A 19,685-nucleotide genomic window follows, 5' to 3' on the forward strand; every position below is an offset into this window, starting at 1 on the left:
TATGGAAACTAGTTAAAAACTAAGCTTCCTTCGGCCAGGAACAACTGTAAACCTAAATGCATTTATCCTTTTCCCCTAAATCTATAGGACATCACATACTAACCAAAAAGTTTGTTCAGAGGAAAATGTCAGCAAAATACATGAGGAACTTCCCTGGTGGTCCAATGGTAGAGAATCCGCCTGCCAATACAGGGGACACGGGTTCGATCCCTGGTCTGAGAGAATCCCATGTGCCTCGGGGCGACTCACACACCGCAACTACTGGCACCAAGCTCTAGAGCCTGAGAGCCACAGCTACTGAAGCGTGGGAGCCTAGAGCCTGTGCTCTGCAACAAGAGAAGCCACTGCATGGAGAACCCAGCACGCTGCAACTAGAGTAACTAGAGAAAGCCATAACTCGAGAAAGCCCTTGCACAGCAACATAGACCCAACATAGCCATAAATATAAATAAATAAAAATTAAAAAAATAATAATAAAGGCAAGAACACTATTTGTTGTACAGACTGTAATGGTTGTAAAGACTCACCTAGAACAGGGTTTCCAAATCTTGGCACTACTGACTTTTGGGTCAGATAATTCTTTATTGTAAGGGGCTCTCCGGTGCGCTTCGGACGTTTAGACGCATCTTTGGCCTCTTCCAGAGATGCCAGTAGTGTTCCGCCCCTCCCAGACTGTGGCAACCAATAATGTCTCCAGACATTTGCCAAGTGTCCTCTGGACAACAGTCTCCTGCAGTGGAGAACCACTGGTCTAGAACCACCTTGCCCACTTAGTTGCTCACTTGTGTCTGACTCTTTGTGACCCTATGAACTGTAGACCGCCAGGCTCCTCTGTCCATGGAGATTCTCCAGGCAAGAATGCTGGAGTGGGTTGCCATGCCCTCCTCCAGAGGATCTTCCCAAACCAGGGATTGGACCCAGGTCTCCCGCATTACAAGCGGATTCTTTACCATCTGAACCACCAGGAGCCCAAGAATACTGGAGTAGGTAGCCTATCCCTTCTCCAGAGGATCTTCCTGACCCAGGAATCAAACTGGAATCTCCTGCATTGCAGATGGATTCTTTACCAGCTGAGCTACCAGGGAATATATATCAGTAATATTCAATTCCTCAAATGGGATTCAGATATGAAGAATCAAGCCTCTAAGAACTTTGTAAGATTTGTTGTACAGGCCATATAACCTAGCTGTTTTCTTTCTGTGACTTAATGTCAGGGTGACTGCCCTTCTAAACCATCCCTACCCCTCATCCTCATTTACTCCCACCATCTTGATCTTCTCTTCAGAAATCCTATGAATAGCGATCTTTTATAGATTTGAACCATAAAAGTAAAAAAACTTAAGAGAAATTTGGGGCTGTGCAAAACATGTCTCAAATCCCCCCTGCCTTCTAGCCAATTTTAAAGGCAAAGAAGTTGAAAGCCAATAAAATAAAATGCCATGTCCAAAGTCCCTAGTCTGTTAACCAAGGGCTGATCTTGGTAAGAAGACTGGACCTGGTCTAGGGATTTTTCCCAAACCCAACCTCCTTCAGGAAGCCTTATGAGAATCTACATCCTGACCACTATTTACCTTGGGCACACTGCTTGATCTGTTAGTCCTTCATTTCCATATCTGCTGGATGAGGATAATGTATGTGTGCTTAGTCATGCAGTCATATCCAACTCTTTGTGACCCCGTGGACTGTAGCTTACCAGGCTCCTCTGTCCAGGGGAGTCTCCAGGCAAGAATATTGGAGTGGGTTGCCATGCCCTCCTCCAGGGAATCTTCCCAACCCAGGGATTGAACCCAGATCTCTCACACTGCAGGTAGATTCTTTACCATCTGAGCCACCAGGGAAGCCCAGATGAGGATAATAGTAGGACCTAATTCTTACAGTTGATTCTGTTGATTACATAAAGTCAAGCCTGGCATTACAGTAGGCACTCCTTAATGTCAGCTATTATTGTTAGCCATTATTATTTTCTGTTTTTAACTTTCAACTTCAAATATTTAGTTACAGATAGCTGTTAAGCAATTACTCAAGTACAAGACTCTCCTTTTCTATCATTGATTACTGTAGGTACACACATATATAATTTGTCATCGAAGTATTTTCCTTATTAAAAACAAAACTGAAATAAATGTGAAATCTTCAGATACTACATATCCTTTTGAGCAGTGACCCATCTTATGCAAAACCAAAAACCACACCATTTGTCCCAATTAAGCAACAATAAATTTTATTACACCTCATGGGCACCACTGGTGTTGACAAACCAGAATGAAAAGCTGCAGCCGTTGACAGTTTCTATAGCCGTGATTGCAAAACATTATCCATTGTAACCTCCTCTCCTACCTCCACCCAAATGTAATGGTTTATGACTTTCTAAAACATTACTTTTTGGACTAGAGTTTTCTATTGCTTCAGACAATAGAGTTTTATTTCTACAAATTTGGAAATATAAGCTCAATCTTCTTATTTTTAGAAGAACCACTGGTAGGGGAGGAGGGCTTACAGTGGTGGTACAGATAAAGCTTCCAGCCCTCCGAGCTCCAAAGCCTCATGTCTTATTTGTCATCAGATTCCCAAGCGCTTGCTCGAGAAGCTTAAAATATGGATTTGCTAGAGATGCAAATCAGCCTTTCACAATGTAGTTTAAAGTGTGTCCATGTTGGCTTCCAGTTTTCACTCACTTACTAGGCAGAAGTGCTACAGACCCCTCGTCAGGTTAGGTAAGGAAGAGACAAGAAATACATTTGCATGTCCTAAATGGATCCATTTGTATGTGCCAATATTTACAGCACGAATTTGCATGCCTCTAAAAGAGGTTGTACCTCACAAGGAAATCCACTGTACTTCATGTTGTAATATTTTCATCTTTTATACTATGGAATGAGTCTTTGTTCATGCATGATATACACTTACTTTTCAATATTAAATATGCTGTTGCTGCTGCTGCTGCTGCTGCTGCTGCTAAGTCACTTCAGTCATGTCCGACTCTGTGTGACCCCATAGACGGCAGCCCACCAGGCTCCCCCGTCCCTGGGATTCTCCAGGCAAGAACACTGGAGTGGGTTGCCATTTCCTTCTCCAATGCATGAAAGTGAAAAGTGAAAGTGAAGTCGCTCAGTCGTGTCCGACTCTTAGCGACCTCATGGACTGCAGCCTACCAGGGTCCTCCGTCCATGGCATTTTCCAGGCAATAGTACTGGAGTGGGGTGCCATTGCCTTCTCTGATTAAATATGCTATTTAATATAAATTCAATATATAGTAAATACATCTTCTACACTAAATATATTAATTTAATTCTTAGCATATTCATATTTATAATATAGTAACATATCAGCAATGGCAACCCACTCCAGTACTCTTGCCTGGAAAATCCCATGGACAGAGGAGCCTGGTAGGCTGCAGTCCATGGGGTCGCTAAGAGTCAGACACGACTGAAGCGACTTAGCAGCAGCAGCAGCAGCATATCAATTGGAGGAGGAAATGGCAACCCACTCCAGTATTCTTGCCTAGAGAATTCTTGTCCCGTGGACAGAGGAGCCTGGTGGGCTGCTGTCCATAGGGTCGCACAGAGTTGGACATGACTGAAGTAACTTAGCAGTAGCAGCAGCAGCAGCATATCAATATGTTTATATAATGCAAATATTAAACATATAATACTGAAATATTAAATATATATAGGATCAATTTGAATTAGATAATTCTTAATGGCTGAAACTATACTTAAAATTTTTCAACATTAACACACCCTAACCCATGCCCACATTACAGTGTCTTATACACTGTGGAAGGCTCATTTATTGTTAGAATACTGTTTAGTCATGTGTGATATAAAGGTTACACACTTTATCTATATTTGGTAATTTGGACACAGTGATAAAAAGAAATAATGAAATCCAAAATAGTTGTCTAAAATAAATGCCTCTCACTCTTGCTACAAGTGCTGGATACAAAAGGGAAACATCTCCTTGGGGTGTTTAACGGACATCTCAGTAAACATTCCCCAAACTGAGCTTCTGGTTTCCCCAGCTCCCCTTGAACCTGTTCTCCTTCAGTCCCTTACATCAAACCCAGTAACTTTAGCTAGAATCCTCATTCTTTCCCTCACCCCTACATCCAGGCCATCAGTAAGTCTTGCTATTTCTTCAAGTCACTGGCGAAACCCCTACTGCAGCTGAACTGAGGCTGTAAAAACAGGTAGGAGAGCGCACAGAAGAAATGGCGCCCAGCTGACCATCATGACTCCACTTCCACTGCCCCCTTCCAAAAAGGAATCATATCTGTCTGCCATGACAGCCTCCCTCCAATTCAGTCTTTACCTAAGAGTTATTATTTAACAAGTAAGTCCTTTTTTCATGGCTTTCCATTGAAATGGGGGTGACAAACTCTTCTGAGGTTGAAGGGCCACATGCTCTAGGACTCAGTTAGTCCCACAATCTTACCTGTGCCTCCCTGCTCCTTGCCCCCAACACGGGGGCAACACTGGCCCCTTTTAAGTCCTTCAGCATGCCCAGCTTCCTCCAGCCTTAGGAACTGCATAAATGCTATACCTTCAGCACCACATCACATCCCAGGGGCATCACATCCCAGGCCACTCCGGCTAAGAGTCCCATCTTCTGTTGTCCAGTACCCCTCAGTTCCTTCAGAGCACTGAACCCCATCTCCACCCCTAAAGAAAGCCCCAAGAGGACAGAGAACTTTTGCTCTCCGCTGCACACCTAGTACCCGGCATCTGGCACATAGCAGCTACTCAATAAATAACAGCTGAGTCTGTGTCTACATAAGGAAAATAGGTTTTTTCAAAGTCTGCTTTAAACCCGTTTAATCCACATTCAGCTTCCCTGATGGCTCAGTGGTAAAGAATCTGCCTGCCAAGTATTCCATATTCATCTTTTTTTTTCTCAAGTATACCCATTAACTAGGTCTATATTTTGATAAATTTTTCTAATTCATAAAGAATTACCACTAGCTCCACCTACAAAATCCCATGGATGGAGGAGCTTGGTGCAGCCTACTGTCCATGGGGTTGCAAAGAGACGGCATGACTGAGCGACTTCACTTCACTTCACTTCACTTCCACCTACATAGTATATTGTTTAAAAAAAAAAAGTTGCTCAGTCATGTCCAATTCTTTGTGACCCCATGGACTGTAACCCACTAGCCTCCTCTGTCCATGGATTTCTCCAGGCAAGAATACTGGAGAGAGTAGCCATTCCCTTCTCCAGGGGATCTTCCCAATTCAGGGATCAAACCCAGGTCTCCTGCATTGCAGGCAGATTCTTTACCATGTGAGCCACCAGAGAGGCCCAGTATATTCTTAAACACAGATCTAACTGAACATTTACATGCTACTCATTCTTAACGTCCCATTCAGTACATATGATAAGTAACACAATGATTTGCAGAAAGTACTACAAATATTAGCTGATTATTAGGTATATTCAGGGTTTTTAAAAATTTCTTGCATTGTCCATTTTACTATCAATTATGATGACAGTTTCCAAATCAACTTAGAAATGAAAAATATCCGGATAATTGTAAATCAGCCACAAGCCATGATCAACAACAGTCAAAAATAACTAAATCCACGATCTTCACGCACCTTCAGCAGAATTTACATACTGTTTTTTTGTTTGTTTGTTTTTGGTTGTGCCATGCGGCTTGTGGGATCTTAGTTCCCTGATTAGGGATGGAATCCAGGCCCCCTGCAGTGGAAGCACTGGGACCCTAACCACTAGACCACCAAGGAATTTCTGTTTTTTAACTGCAAAGAACCTTCCAGGAGTATACACTCACCTTCAAGACCACTTCTAGGCACCTAACCTGGTGATCCAGCAGATAAGACTGCGCTTCCAATTCAGGGGACATGGGTTCAATCCCTGATCAAGAAACTAAGCTCCCACATGCCACGTGGCACAACAACAACAACAAAAACCCTTCTAGGGTCCCCAAGCCCAGGAGCCACAGGATCCCACCAGCCATCGGGGAAGTTCTTTACAGAGTTATAGATCTAAAACTAACAGGAGGACACACAGAGGAAGCCGCATCTGCAAGCACCAAGAAATGCAGTTTTATTTAACCAAGGAAAATCGTGCAGAGGGAGGGAATAAGGCAGGGACTAGCAAACCAGTATGACAGATCGGAGAGTGTTGTGCCACTCAGTAAACGCAAGACCAGAATTTTGTAAAAGGTTCTGCAGAGATATTAACAACTCAGACAACGACACTAGCACTCATTTCATGCCAGGTCAAGGGGAAATACTTAACTGAGCCCTGCAATTGAGAAAAGAATGGAGATGGAATCCTGTAGCCACAGTTGACATTTGGCAAAATCTCAAAGGTCTGAAGAGACAGCTAAAAAAAAAAAAGTGCAAGTTGTCTTGACAGTTACTTTCAGAGCAATCATTAATTATAATTAAATGACAATAGAAAAAGTGATAACCAAAATAGTAACATGAGTTAGTTAAGTGTAATTATCTGTAGGGCAAGCAATTCATAAGACTGGTTCAAAACAGAGCTGTATGATTTAGATGGAAATCAAAAAAGATTGCCAAAGACTAGGCTATGATTTGGAAACAGAAGTGCTGAAATGATTGCACCATTCCCACACTTAGCTCTGCCTTGCTTGTTACTTAGTCACTGCCTCCATCAAGGACTCATGGTGGCACAGAAAATAATGAAACCAGAGAAACCAGAGAAGATATGGTAGCTTAATAGGAGAGGTCTGGGGAAAAAAAATCATGCTTATGTAGAAAGACGTGCTTGTAGTTATATTTTGAGTAGAACACACGAGTAAGTACTACACTTTCCATTGTACTTGTGCTGTGTAAGAGTCTGTGCTTTATTCACTTATTTGACAAATATTTATGGATTACCTACTCTGTGGCAGGGGCTTCCCAGGTGACTCAGTGGCAAAGAATCCACCTGCCAATGCAGGAGATGCAGGAGACAGGAAGATCTCCTGGAGGAGGAAATGGCAACCCACTCTAGTATTCTTGCCTGGATACTCCCATGGCCAGAGGAACTTGACGGGCTACAGTCCATGCGGTTGCAAAGAGTCGGGTACAACTGAGCACGCACACAGTCTGTGGCAGATTCTGTTCTAAGATGCTTGACAAACATTAATAAATGATACAGATGTTCTACTAGAGAACAGACAAACAGTAAGCCACACAATCATAAAATATACTAAAAAGTACAGTATTAAAAATAGAGCAGGGTAGGGAGAGAGAGTGCCAACAGGAAGGAGGAATTGCTGCCCTTCCACAAAGGGAGGAAGAGTAAAGACATGGAAGAGGTGGAAAAGTAGAGCTTGGATGTATTTGGGGAAGACAGTTCAGAGAGAGAGAATAGTGAGTGCAAAGGCCTGGAAGCATGAAACTATGGCTAAAGCAAAGCGATAATGGGGTGACTGATAGGAGATGAGATTTAAGAGGTAATGCAGACTTTCCTGACATTCCAGTGGTTAAGACTCCATGCTTCCAATGCAAGAGGCACGGGTTCAGTCCCTGGTCAGGGAAAGAAGATCCCACATGCTCTGCAGTGTGGCCAAAAGAAAAAAAGGTAATGGGACTAGAAATACAGTGCCTCGTTGGCTTTTGAGGGAGATGGAGAAGCTCTGGAAAGTTTTCAGTAGGGAAATAACATGATCTGACTGTTTTATGAGTCACTCTGGATACTGTGTCAAATACGAAGCATATGGGATCAGGGCAAAGGTGGAAGCAAGGAGAAGAGAAAAGCAGATTCTGCCGTTCCACTGACAATTTCATTGATTAACTTTAGCCGATGGGGAAAGGACAAGACCCTTCACACCGTAGTAGGATGTGTGAGAACACAGGTGTCACCATTTGGTTCAGGGTCTGTGTGGCTCATACACTTCCCACTGGGGGAGTGACTCCTAGGTCCCACTCTGGGAAGATTCCTGCCTTCCCAGGGTTGGTCTCAGCCACTGGGAGTGACTGTGAATATGGAGCCACGCAGAAACAAGGCACAAATTCCAGGGCTCCATAATAGTAAGCAGTTTCTGCTTACACTGGCGAATCTACAAATAACTTGAGGTGGATCCTGCAACCCACAATATAGGGCAAAGAGCAAAGGAGGTACCTGGGACAAACTATTGTTTGCACCAGCTAGCTTGTTATTGGATTCCCTTTGCCCTACAAATAGGATTTCACTGGAGGCAATTCTCGGAACACAAGTCTTCACCACTTGCCCTCCTTCCGCTTAGCTGAGAGTACACCAACAGCCGTACCAGAAACACCAACCACCGGGGCTCACAGAGCTGTGCACTCCCTCGATATTGTTCTTCCTCAGTGGATCTCTGTTCACTCTCCCTAATTTTGAGAAAATGCACTTTTCCCTGATAATTATCTAATAAATTCCTTGTAATTTGAGAAAATACATTTTCCCCTTCTCATTGTTACCTAGTAACAAGTCTGGGCCTTCTAAAGTCTGTTAAAGAGCAGAAAAAAAAAGAGGTACAAACATTTAAGTGTTTGCCAGTGTGATGGGCACCTAAGTTGTGCAACAATTCAGCCCCTCCCTTCCCCATCCAGACTGCTTTCAGAAGCTTGGCTGTGGATATAGCTTCCATCCTGGTTGCTTTCTGAGTTCACTACTTCTCCATCATATTTTCTCTATCCAACAATTTTTGCTAAAACGCTTATGGAAAAATAGAGGTCATCCAAATAAATATGACTCATAATACATGCCCATGAAATGAAAAAAAAAAAAGCTGTCATTTTAGATGGTAATGAATTTGGGCAAAGAAATTCTTATTCATTGAGCACTTAACTATAACTAGGGACATTGAGGGATGCAAATATTATTTAGACACAAATCCTGCCTCCAAAGAACTTAATGTCTGTTTGGCAGGGGAAAACAGTATATGTACAAAAAGTATCAAATGATATAAAATGCCATGAGAAGTGCACAGATAAGACACTGGCAGTTCTGAGAAAGCCTCATACTCTGATTATGAATATGACCCGTGAACACTAACCAGCAGAAGTCATAATAGGAACTACTTAAGTTTGCTGTATTAAGGTCTTCCACATAGAGTATTTCTACTTTGCATTAGCCATTTCCAGATCTATACTGTTTTCAGCAGAACATTTGGCAGTCTCTCACTTAACGGATATGATAGCATCATTCTTTTTGCTTCTGATAAAACATCATACAGTTGATGATCATATACAGAGAGGAAAGAAAAAGGCATGTTAATGATTCTAAGTTAGCTTCTTTCTACAACTAAGTTACAAAGATCAAAAGAAACTTGCAAAAAATAGTGCCTGCCTATAATGGCAATGGCATTTGGTCAAAAGGAGTGATCTTAAGAAGAGAATCCTAGATTACCATCACCAGAATAAGTCACAAAAGGAGTGAGTAGTGAGATGAGAAGAATTCAAACACAGAAAGAAATCCTAAAATGATATATAACAAGTGAACAATGTACCATATCAGACTGACTGCATGCCAGGTACTGTTCTGAGCCCTCTTTATAAAACAGATTGATTTATTTAATCCTTGTAACAACTCTGTGAGATAGGCATTTTACAGCTGAGGAAACTGAGTCATGGAGAGATCAGGTAGTCTGTAAGTGGCCAAGCTAGGATTTGAACCAAGGTAGACTGTATTCTTAGCTACTTCTCCATGGAGTTTGAATTTAATGTGAATGGTCATCCTTTCCCCACAGATTGTCATTTTCATGTGGGCTAACCACTCCTTCTTTTTCTCCACACATGACCAAATTTGGTTCAGATGGTAAAGAATCTGCCTGCAATGAGGGAGATCTGAGTTGGATCCCTGGGTCAGGAATATCCCCTGGAGGAGGGCATGGCAACTCACTATAGTATTCTTGCCTGGAGAATCCCATGGACAAAGGATCATGGTGGGCTACGGTCCATAGGGTCACAAAGAGTCAGACACGACTGAGCAACTGAGCACACACCCTGAGAACAAACTAGCCCACGGAGCTGAGATCTTCTCTGCATCATCATGCTGCAGCTTTTGCCTTTTATAATCTAACTAAATTCCAAGGTAAATTCTCAACCGCTGCATTCTTCCCTGGGAAAATAGTAAAATCATCTGCACATAGAAATATATCATGATTATTAGCTGGAAGAATAAAAACAACCACAATAACAACAAAAAACCCATCAGGCCATTGAATTTTCTGTTGATAATAAGCTGCAGTGCCCTACTGAGTTTTCCGTGTCACCAAATTCTCCCAGTTGTAGTTACACAAAGGCAACTTTGTCTTGAGATAGCTACTAAGAAGATGGGCCTAATCTTGGCAAGGGCTTGGTGTACCGAGAACCATGTTATTATTTTTGAAAATAAATGACAGCAAACAAAGAGAAATATTATTTAAGCCGTCTTTTCAAAAGGCACAGTGCTATCATCATCATGGACATGGAACCCCACTTTCGGACACATGAGTATTTTACCTGACCTCAAAAGGCCCAAATACACATTTTCAGAATGGCAATCAAACTGATGTAAGAAATTAACACCTGAAAAAAAATCTTCCTCACTTTCCTAAGTACTTCTTTTGTTTTCTTTTGGCATGATATGTATAATGCTTTACAAAAATGATTGAGTGAAGACTCAGTGCTCTGAAAGGTGAATACTTTTTATTATAATTTGTATAGGTTGGCATTTCCTTGGTCAGGTAGAGGTGTCTTGTTTCTGTTTCAGCTACACAATGCCCCACATTCATTGTACATCCACCCATTGCCCATTGGTATGTATAATTAACCCTTGCTTGTCCACGTGTGGATTATCCATTGCTTCTACAATCCGGTTGGTTTTTTTCCCCCGGAAACTCAAGGAATATGACCAAAATTGACTATTAGCCAAAGCAAAGCACAATCAGGAAGCAAACACTGTCAGCAAATCCCCTTTCATCAACATACACCCACCAACTATGGTCTTGGCACTGGGACGTTATGTTGTCAAGAGCTACAAACATATAATATTCCCAGAGACAAATATCATGATTTGAGGCCAGCGATTGTTTTCTTGACTAATGTAAATGGCTGTAATATATAAGCATACATTTTTGCACTGCCGGGAATCTGCTGAGACCAAAGGACTGATATCTCCTCAAAATCACAAAGCGTTTTCAGGCCTATGCCAGCGCTTTGTCTTCCGGTGTCATCTCTCTTAAGCGGCCTTCAGAAAGGTAGAGATTGTTCTTTTGATTTCTAAAACGATCCCACTCTTTAAAACCCGGTAGGGTTTACCGAAAAGAGAAACTATAAACTACAGTCAAGCATTTCTACTATAGTCTCAGTTTTGTTGTTTTGTATTTTACAGATGTATAAACTGTTTATATCTAAACACTCCCACAAATCACTTCGGCATAAACTAACTGCCTAAGATGACAAAATCTCCACATTCACAGTGAAAAAGAATGCTCATATTATACACCTAAGTTACATAAACTAAGCTGTGGGTTTTTGTTTTTTCTTTTCAGGTGTCCTTTAAACCACTGCAGAAAGTAGATGAAAGCCAGAATGGAGTGTGGTTGAAGGGCCTGTGTCTTTTGTAATCAGTTTACTTTGGGCTGTACCTAGAGACAACATCTTGAACTCATTCAAATGAGCCATCTAGTGCAGTGCACTAGGGCATTTGAATTACAAAAGTGGGGTGGGGGGTGAGCCTCAGATTCCTCCAGTTGCCAGTTCACCTGCAATAGTTGGAGGGCATTAAATCCCACATTATTTTAGGGGTTTGGAGCTCACTTGTGTCTGGCCATTTATTCCTCCAGACACTCTGTACCCTTCTACTTCCGCTGGAAAATTCCTTCCTCGCCCACTTCTCAGGGAAAAAAGAGAGGTTCTGGAAAGAGGGGGGGTACACTGACTTGAAGGGAAAGACACCCTTTCCCTCTGAGTCCTCTCCCCATACAGATGCTGACAGAGCAAAAGGAGAAGCAACTATAAAGAGGCAGAAACCATCAGAACGCAAGCTCAGACCATTCCAGGAGTCTTTTACTGACAAGATGATTCAGGACCACACACAAGTGGCAGGGTGCCATTTCCCCCTAAATCCCAGTATGAGAGGTTTCTAACAGCTTGAGGTGGCAGTTGAACAATCGCATATTATCATTGCTATGCTATTCTTCTTGGGAGTTTCTAAAAGCCTTCTATCTCATAACCCAAGTCATCCCTGCATTGCCATTATTGACAATCCTTTTCTAGTTGTTCTTTGAGGCAATGACCCTGGCAAGTGGCTGTCTGGACTAACATACACGTCTCACAATATTAAATCAGAAAATCAACATCATCATAAGACACAGAGACTGCTCCCAAGAGGAAAAATACATCTTTTAATCGGGCCAATAGCTGAAGCGTTCCAATATAATCTTTAACTTGGAATCATTCTGACAAACATTTTTTTAAACTGTATTTATGTATTCAATGTAACTTCACAAACGTTTGGCACACAAACCCTAGGTTCTTACAAAATCTATCCTTTAGCTAAGTCGTATGAATCCCACACTTAAGCCCTCTTCAGAGCAAGTTTTTTTCTAGGATTATGCATCCTCTGGGAAAACCAAATCAGAGTTTCACTTGAACCTCAGGCCAACTTTGAGGAGATCTCCCTCCCCCCACTTGCACTCCTGTATCCAGTGCTGAAAAATCAGAAGGGACTTGAAATGTAGAGGTGGAAACCTGTCTGAAACAGGCAAATACTTCCCTCTAGCAGTCAAAGCTCAATCAATTGGGACGTGATAGATTTTTTAATCGTCAGATCAAGAGTAGAATTTGGAAAGCAAGTTCATTTTGTAAGAAAATTATTTTATCGGCTTCAATCTTCTAATCTTTGTTTAAATTACTGAGAACAGGTTCTGTTCCTAGTAAATCAGAGAACAGTCTAATCTGAATGCTCTTATCATGTGAGGGGGAAAAAAAAATGAGAGTCATCCTAAACACCAGTCAGAGCAAGTATGAGGACACATGTCCTGAAGCACATAGTTTCCTTGCTTTCTATCTTGATTTCATCCTCAGTGTCACCAGCTGTTTTGGGCAAAATTTAGTGTACAGCAGCACAGGTGGGAATCAAAAATACGCTGACAATTAAAACTACAGAGATTGGAGTAAAGTGATGATGCCAAATTTTCAATCTTACAAGCTTCTGAAAACTCAAAAACCAAGAAAAAGATGAAGAATCTTCAAAACTTGATTCATTTTTGGCATCTGTTCACAAAACACTCTTGAGCAGATGAATTTAAGTGTAGCCTTGTCAGGTAAAGAAGCGTGACAGAGTCAGACTTAGGAGCTTGGTTTTTGTCAGTTTATTTCTTCCTTTAACAAATATTGAAATAATAACACTGGGCAGATTTCTCATTCTCCCTCTGTGCAGTAATTAAGTCAAAGAGGCCAAAATGGTTTATCAGAACAAGGTGAAGGGTAAGGTAGACAAGAAAGGATATGAAAACCCAAATTCCTTTCTTTCCTTCCTCCTGTTTCCATTTTGGACTGGGTTAGTTCTGTTTCCCTCCAAGATTTCAGATCATCAATCTGACAAGGATTATTGTTTAATAATAATATTATTGTAATAATAATTATTGTTTAATTATTATAAAAACAATAATAATATTGTTTAATAATCCAGGCTCCTCTGACCACTGAATTCTCCAGGCAAGAGTACTGGAGTGGGTAGCCATTCTCTTCTCTAGGGGATCTTTCTGACCCAGTAATTGAACCTGGGTCTCCTGCACTGCAGACAGACTCTACCATCTGAGCCATGCTGAACAGCAATACAAAATCCTGCAAAACGCTATCTCATCACCTTGATTGGGTACTTGGCTTTGTCTAGAGATTGTGTTTTACGCTGTTGAAAACCTTTTACTTTTAGAATAGGCACCTACAACTCTCAAATGCACTTGATCTAAATTGCAACTGTGCTTAAATCTGTGGCAACCTCTTCACATTTATGCTTTTCTCTGCCCTAAAAAATTCTTGTGACTCTACCATAACAAGTTTTAAAGAACAAGATTTCTAATCTATATTCATACTAAAGAACACTGGGTGAGCCATTAGAATGTGCTACATCAGTAACAGTACAAATCAGCATGGCAAAAATCAGCATGGCCTATGAGTAAAGTACCTCGAGGACACAATCTCAGATAAGCCGCAAGAAAGAAGACACATCCCCAAATGCTTTGGGACAGTACCCAAGAGTAGATGAACTTTTACCTTAATAAAAAATGAATCACTATTTGAAAAATTCCACTTCATTTATTTTATCTGATTTCTTAAATATCCAGTGGCGGATTTGTCAGCTGTCATAGTTCATCAGCCCTAGACTTTTATACAGATTGAATTTTTAACTTTAAACATCTAAGCCTGTGCTCAGTGTTACCTTGGGAGGTAAATGACTCCAAGAAGATATTCCCCTCATATCCTCCCCCAACACACATCCCCCAGTAACCCTCCCCTCCTTACCACTCACTGTGAGATGCCTATCATAAAAGTTTTCTCAATCACACTTTAATAATCTGAGTCTAAAAAGTCACCTGTGCCTCTGGACAGCCCAATCATATGCTTTCAAGAGCGGGGGAGAAAATTGCTTATTGTATGGAAGAGGTTTCATCACCAGAGGAAACGATGGGGCTGACTGTATATAATTTTCTGCTTTTCCAGAAGCTGATGCTTTTAAAATCTTATTATAAACTATTTCTTTCCCATTAAATATGCCAGAGTCCGAAGGCGGACGGTAGAATAAGGGGAGATAAGGTCGAAAGAGAGCAAAACAAAATTTCAAAATCTGGACCCACAGGTAAGATTAAGGGACAGTAGTTAGAAAAGATTGCCAAAAACGACCTTACCTTTGTGATGTATTTGCAGTCGCCCACTTCTGAAATTAACACCGTTCAGAGCGCGGTAGCGACTGACACAGCTAGGAAGTAACCTACAACATCTTCTCGGCCTCCCTCTTTTTAATGTAAAACCAAAATAAGGAGTGTCCAGCGACTCCCTACCGCGCCGCTTAAAGCCACAGATCGTTTCAGGCTTCACTCCCAGGCTCTGGGAATTCCAGTTTATCAGAATCTCTTAACCTTGGAAACCCGCAGGAGAGAAACTCTCTCCGAGGACAACTCCCCGAGCCCCAACTTCTCACTGTCCCAAACTGCACATTCCAAAGTGAGAAGCCGGCGCGATAACCAGAAGGCAGTTCTCTCGGGGCTAAATTCCTGGCGGGAGCGAGAATTCGAAAGCGCGGCGAGTTCCCCTGGCAGAGCGGCGCCGGACCCGCACCCGGGGGAGACCGGCGGCCCCGGGAGCCCTGCGTGCGTCCGGCGCTGCGCGCGGGGAGCGCTCGAGCCTCGGCTCCGGCTCTTCCCTGTTCCCTCCTCCCGCTTCTGCCCTCCCCCATCCGAGGCCGTTCGCCTCACAGTAGCAAGGTTGTCTCTCGTCTACTCCCTTCCCTTAAACTCACCAAACCAGATTTTTACTCCCAACACCGGCAACTTCCCGTAAATCTGCTCTGAAATTTTATCCTGCTCGCTGAGCCTCCGCTGGCTGAAGGCCAGTGCAACATTCCTGTTGTTTTAGGAGCGCAGATACCTTTGCTGAAGGTTGGGGATAAAAACAAAACAAAACAAATCTGCCTTGATGGGGAAGAGACGTGGGGACTTCACCACACAGACTTGTCGCTCCCCGCTCAAAAAGTCACATCCATTTTAGACAGCCAAGAAATAGCCCCAGCAGTGGCACCTGCTCCACCTGAGGACATCTGCCCGAAATCAGACGTCTGGCCCCCCGCTTTGGGCGGTTGAGGGAAACCAAGCAGAACCACGTTTGAGGAATAAGGAACCAGCTGTTGAATCACGAGCCGGTCGGTACACCCCACCCCCGTCCTCCCCCCACCCCACCCCCCGCCCAGTAAAGAAGTCGTGTAACCAGGTAGGATCACAGCGAGCTCGGCGGCGGGCCTGGAGGAAGGGGGGGACCTCCCGAGAGTGTCCTTACCTGAGGCAGAACAGCTCGGACGGGCACGGGAAGGAGCGTCACGCGGACCAAGCCCTGACCTTTGCCGGGGCCTTCACAGCAGGGCCTGGGGCCTGGGCGCTGCTGGTTCAGAAGTGGCTCATTTTAATACGCTGTGACCTAAAGTTACAGCTGGTTTCTAGAAAGGGTACAAAAAAAACACTGCATTTTAAAACAGCAGCCAAGCCCTCCCTTAACCTCGGCCCGATCCTCTGGGGAGCCGGTTCTAACCCCCATCCCAGCCCCATCCCCAAGAAATCCGCAATCTGTGCCCCACCCCTTCGCATTACCTGTTTATACAAGAGTTAAGGAGCCTCACGCATTTCAATAGAGCGCTAAGCCTGTTTGCAGGCGCGTAATCGGCCAACAGGAATCGAATTCTGTGACTAAACAAACTAGAAGAGGAAGCAGGCACCACCAGGAACCTAAAACGGAGTTGTGATTTCGGGTTGCAGTGTCATTCAACTGAGGGGAGGAAAAAAAAGTGCTACTTCTCATTGGGCTGCTTAGTGAAGAGATAGTTAAAATCTTTTTTTTTATTTGCGGGTTAAATGAGTTAATACATACAAAAAGGTTAGAACAGTGCTTGGTACACTGTGTTAGTTGCCACTAATGCCACTGTTTTTTAAAATTATTATTATTTGTACTATAGCTTTTTTCCTGAAGAGGTGGGGTCGTGATCAGAGAAGTGGGCTCTTGAGCCAACACTGCCACTCTCTAGTTGTAAAGCCATGAGCCAGTTTCTTTCTTTTTTTCTTTTTTTTTTAAACCTCTCCCAGGGTCCCTATCCGGAAAATTCTAACAGTGAAATTTCTGCAGTTTACATTCATTGAATATAATGAAAATAAAGGTCCTGTAAAAATAGTGTTTAAGTGATCTCCATCTCACTTAAAAGTTGCCAGATGGACAAGATACATGAAAATAAGTTGACCTGTACACTCCATGAAGTTCTCTGACAGCGAGGAAACTCAGGATCTAGCCATCTACCACAGATGTGTGCTTCATTCGAATTCGGATTTAGGCACCTAATTTGCTGTCTGACACCGGGAGAGTTACTTATCCTATCCAATGCTGGACAAATAATGGTTATTACCATTTGAATATCAGTGTGAAACTGGGGGAAATAATTTTTAAGCTCTTCATAAATATTTGAAAGTAATTATTGACAGTAAGCATGTGCAGTGCTGATGCCCTTTTTTCTCCACTTAACTTCGCTCTTAAGGAAATCATAGCCCGTTTACCCAAATGAGGCCTTTAGTACTTTGCGGTGCACCTTAACCCACCTCGTTTTGCCCTACAGCACCATCCTATGCAGCACTTCATTCCTGTTTTGCAGATTGAAGGCACTGAGGTCAGCTAGAGCACGTTTTCCCTGAGTGATGAGGCCGAGATAGTTCTCAGCTCCAGTTAAATCTAAAAGCATAGTTTGCCACCTTTTGGAAAAATGATTCCTTCAAACCAGCCAAGAATTCTGAAACATTTTAAATCTCTTTGATTTTTTATCTTCCCTGTGGTGCAAGACTTAACAGATCAACTAAATGTTTTCTGAGTTTTAGATTCATTCCTTGTTACTATATGAAGATCCGGCACTGTGACCCCTTCAGGGTTCCCTCACCATATCTAAGATGCCGGATACAGACAAGCGTTCCACAGCCTCAAGACAACTTAAAAACTCTGACTCCACATAGCTCAGATTTTTCTTTTCCGTAAGTATGAGAATTGTTACCTTGAGAGCCTCACAGTGTCAGGGACCTTCTGAGTTAAAGAATTCAAGAGGGGACATTCTCAGGCTCACAGATTTTCCCACCTCTTTTTCCAGGCTTTTCCATAGGAAGGAATGGGCCAAACCAGGGGAATAATGGCTAGGAATAATCAAGTAAGTTTGAAAGTGTGGAGGTCAGTGACTGCAGGTGAACTGGAGCTGGAATTAGGGAAGATGGCCCTTGAGGAAGCCCAGCTCCCCGGAAGCAAGTCCTTATGACAGCCCTCAGTGGTTCACTTTCTCTCAAAGGAAGCCTGGCACTGCTCCTTCTTTCTCACTTTTGTACATTGCCACCTATTAAGTGGATATTATTCCTATTCCTAACTACTTCCCAGTGCTGTCCCTAGGAACATAGAGAAAATAAAACATTTTAAGTGACAGTCTATGGCAAAAGAAATATGAATGTTTGTTACTACTTCTTTGTGGCTGACCTTGATGTCTGTTCCTCATCTTTACTATTATTATCATTATCATCATCATTATTTTAATTCTCAGGCAAATCCCATGATCTTGGGGCATTTGAGTTCTGTAGACCCTTGCCTTTTGCTTTCTGTTTTCTCCTTTTCCTTCTGCCTAAAAGGCAGAGGGCTAGAATGAATGCCAATAGCATGGAAATTGTTTCCCCATAGTTCTAAGTTTGAATCTCAATTTTACCTCTTAGTTATGTGCTGCTGGGTAAATTGCTTAGCTGCTCTTGAGCTTCAGTTTGTGGTGGTTGTTTAGTCACTAAGTCATGTCTGACTCTGCAACTCCATGGAGAGCTTCAGTTACTTCATTTATAAAATAATAACCCCTCCCTCTCTGGATTTGTATAAGAGTTAAATGAAAGGTGAAGTCTCATTATGATTACTGGCACATAGTAGATACTCCCAGAAGTGGTATTGCCTTTGGTACCTGGAAAAAACCTACTCCATGGCTCACAAAGAATTGTCTTTCATATGTTTAAGATAAAATAACACTATTCCCAAGACACCCTCATTAATAGGAGCAATCCTCCTACATTTGTAAAGAACCACAGTATAGGACTTCCCTGGTGGTACAGTGGATAGGAATCCACCTGCCAATGTAGTGGACACAGGTTCCATCCATGGTCCAGGAAGATTCCATTTGCCTTGGAGCAACTAAACCTGCGAGCTGCAACTACTGAAGCCCATATGCCTAGAGCTTTTGCTCTGCAACAAGGGCCACTGCCATGAGAAGCCTGAGTAGCCTCACCTTCTCACAACAAAGAGTAGCCTCTGCTAGCTGCAATTAGAGAAAGCCCAAACATCAAGGAAGACCCAGCACAACCAAAAATAAATAAATAAAAAAAAATTTTTTTTAATCACAGTATAATAGTAACAACGAATCTAACATACACTTTCCAACAGTGATGTCATCTTTGGTCATGAAAACTGTATAAGGTATGTATGCTGCTGCTGCTGCTGCTAAGTGGCTTCAGTCGTGTCCTACTCTGTGCGACCGCGTAGACAGCAGCCCACCAGGCTCCCCCGTCCCTGGGATTCTCCAGGCGAGTGGGTTGCCATTTCCTTCTCCAATGCGTGAAAGTGGAAAGTGAAAGTGAAGTCGCTCAGTCGTATCTGACTCTTAGCGACCCCATGGACTGCAGCCGACCAGGCTCCTCCATCCATGGGATTTTCCAGGCAAGAGTACTGGAGTGGGGTGCCGAGTAAAGCACAAATAATTTGCATCACTCCATTGCTCAGATTAGGAAACTGAGGTTATCAAGAGTTGTTCCAGGTGCTAGTAAGTAGCAGAGTCAAGGTTTTTTGCTTTGGGTTTCTTTTTAAAACTTCTTTTCACTATTTCCTATAGCTAGAACTATGATTACTCTATTTCTGTATCCAGTTAAGGAACAAGATCAAGGAGTTCCAAACAATTATTTTATCTCCCACTTGTGGGGAGAAATCTAGGAAATTCTAGCCAGAGTT

General features: G+C 42.6%; 1 protein-coding gene across 6 annotated transcripts in view; it reads right to left on the minus strand.

Annotated features, from left to right (window-relative positions):
- The window catches only part of RBM47 (RNA binding motif protein 47), a 176,332-nt gene extending 159,942 nt beyond the window's left edge, over window positions 1-16,390 (minus strand). For 3 of the 6 annotated variants that reach the window (XM_027544329.1, XM_027544319.1, XM_027544322.1), the window contains exon 1: window positions 14,831-15,332. The gene's annotated coding sequence lies outside the window, so the exon portion shown is untranslated. Of the gene's footprint in view, window positions 1-14,830; window positions 15,336-15,441; window positions 15,827-15,974; window positions 16,132-16,282 lie in introns of those variants that run through there. The other 3 variants (XM_027544321.1, XM_027544320.1, XM_027544331.1) reach the window with 3 other exon arrangements.
- Window positions 16,391-19,685: the final 3,295 nt, after the last annotated feature.

Source organism: Bos indicus x Bos taurus, chromosome 6 (genome assembly GCF_003369695.1).
Source record: "Bos indicus x Bos taurus breed Angus x Brahman F1 hybrid chromosome 6, Bos_hybrid_MaternalHap_v2.0, whole genome shotgun sequence".
In the NCBI taxonomy this organism is placed as follows: Eukaryota; Metazoa; Chordata; class Mammalia; order Artiodactyla; family Bovidae; genus Bos; species Bos indicus x Bos taurus.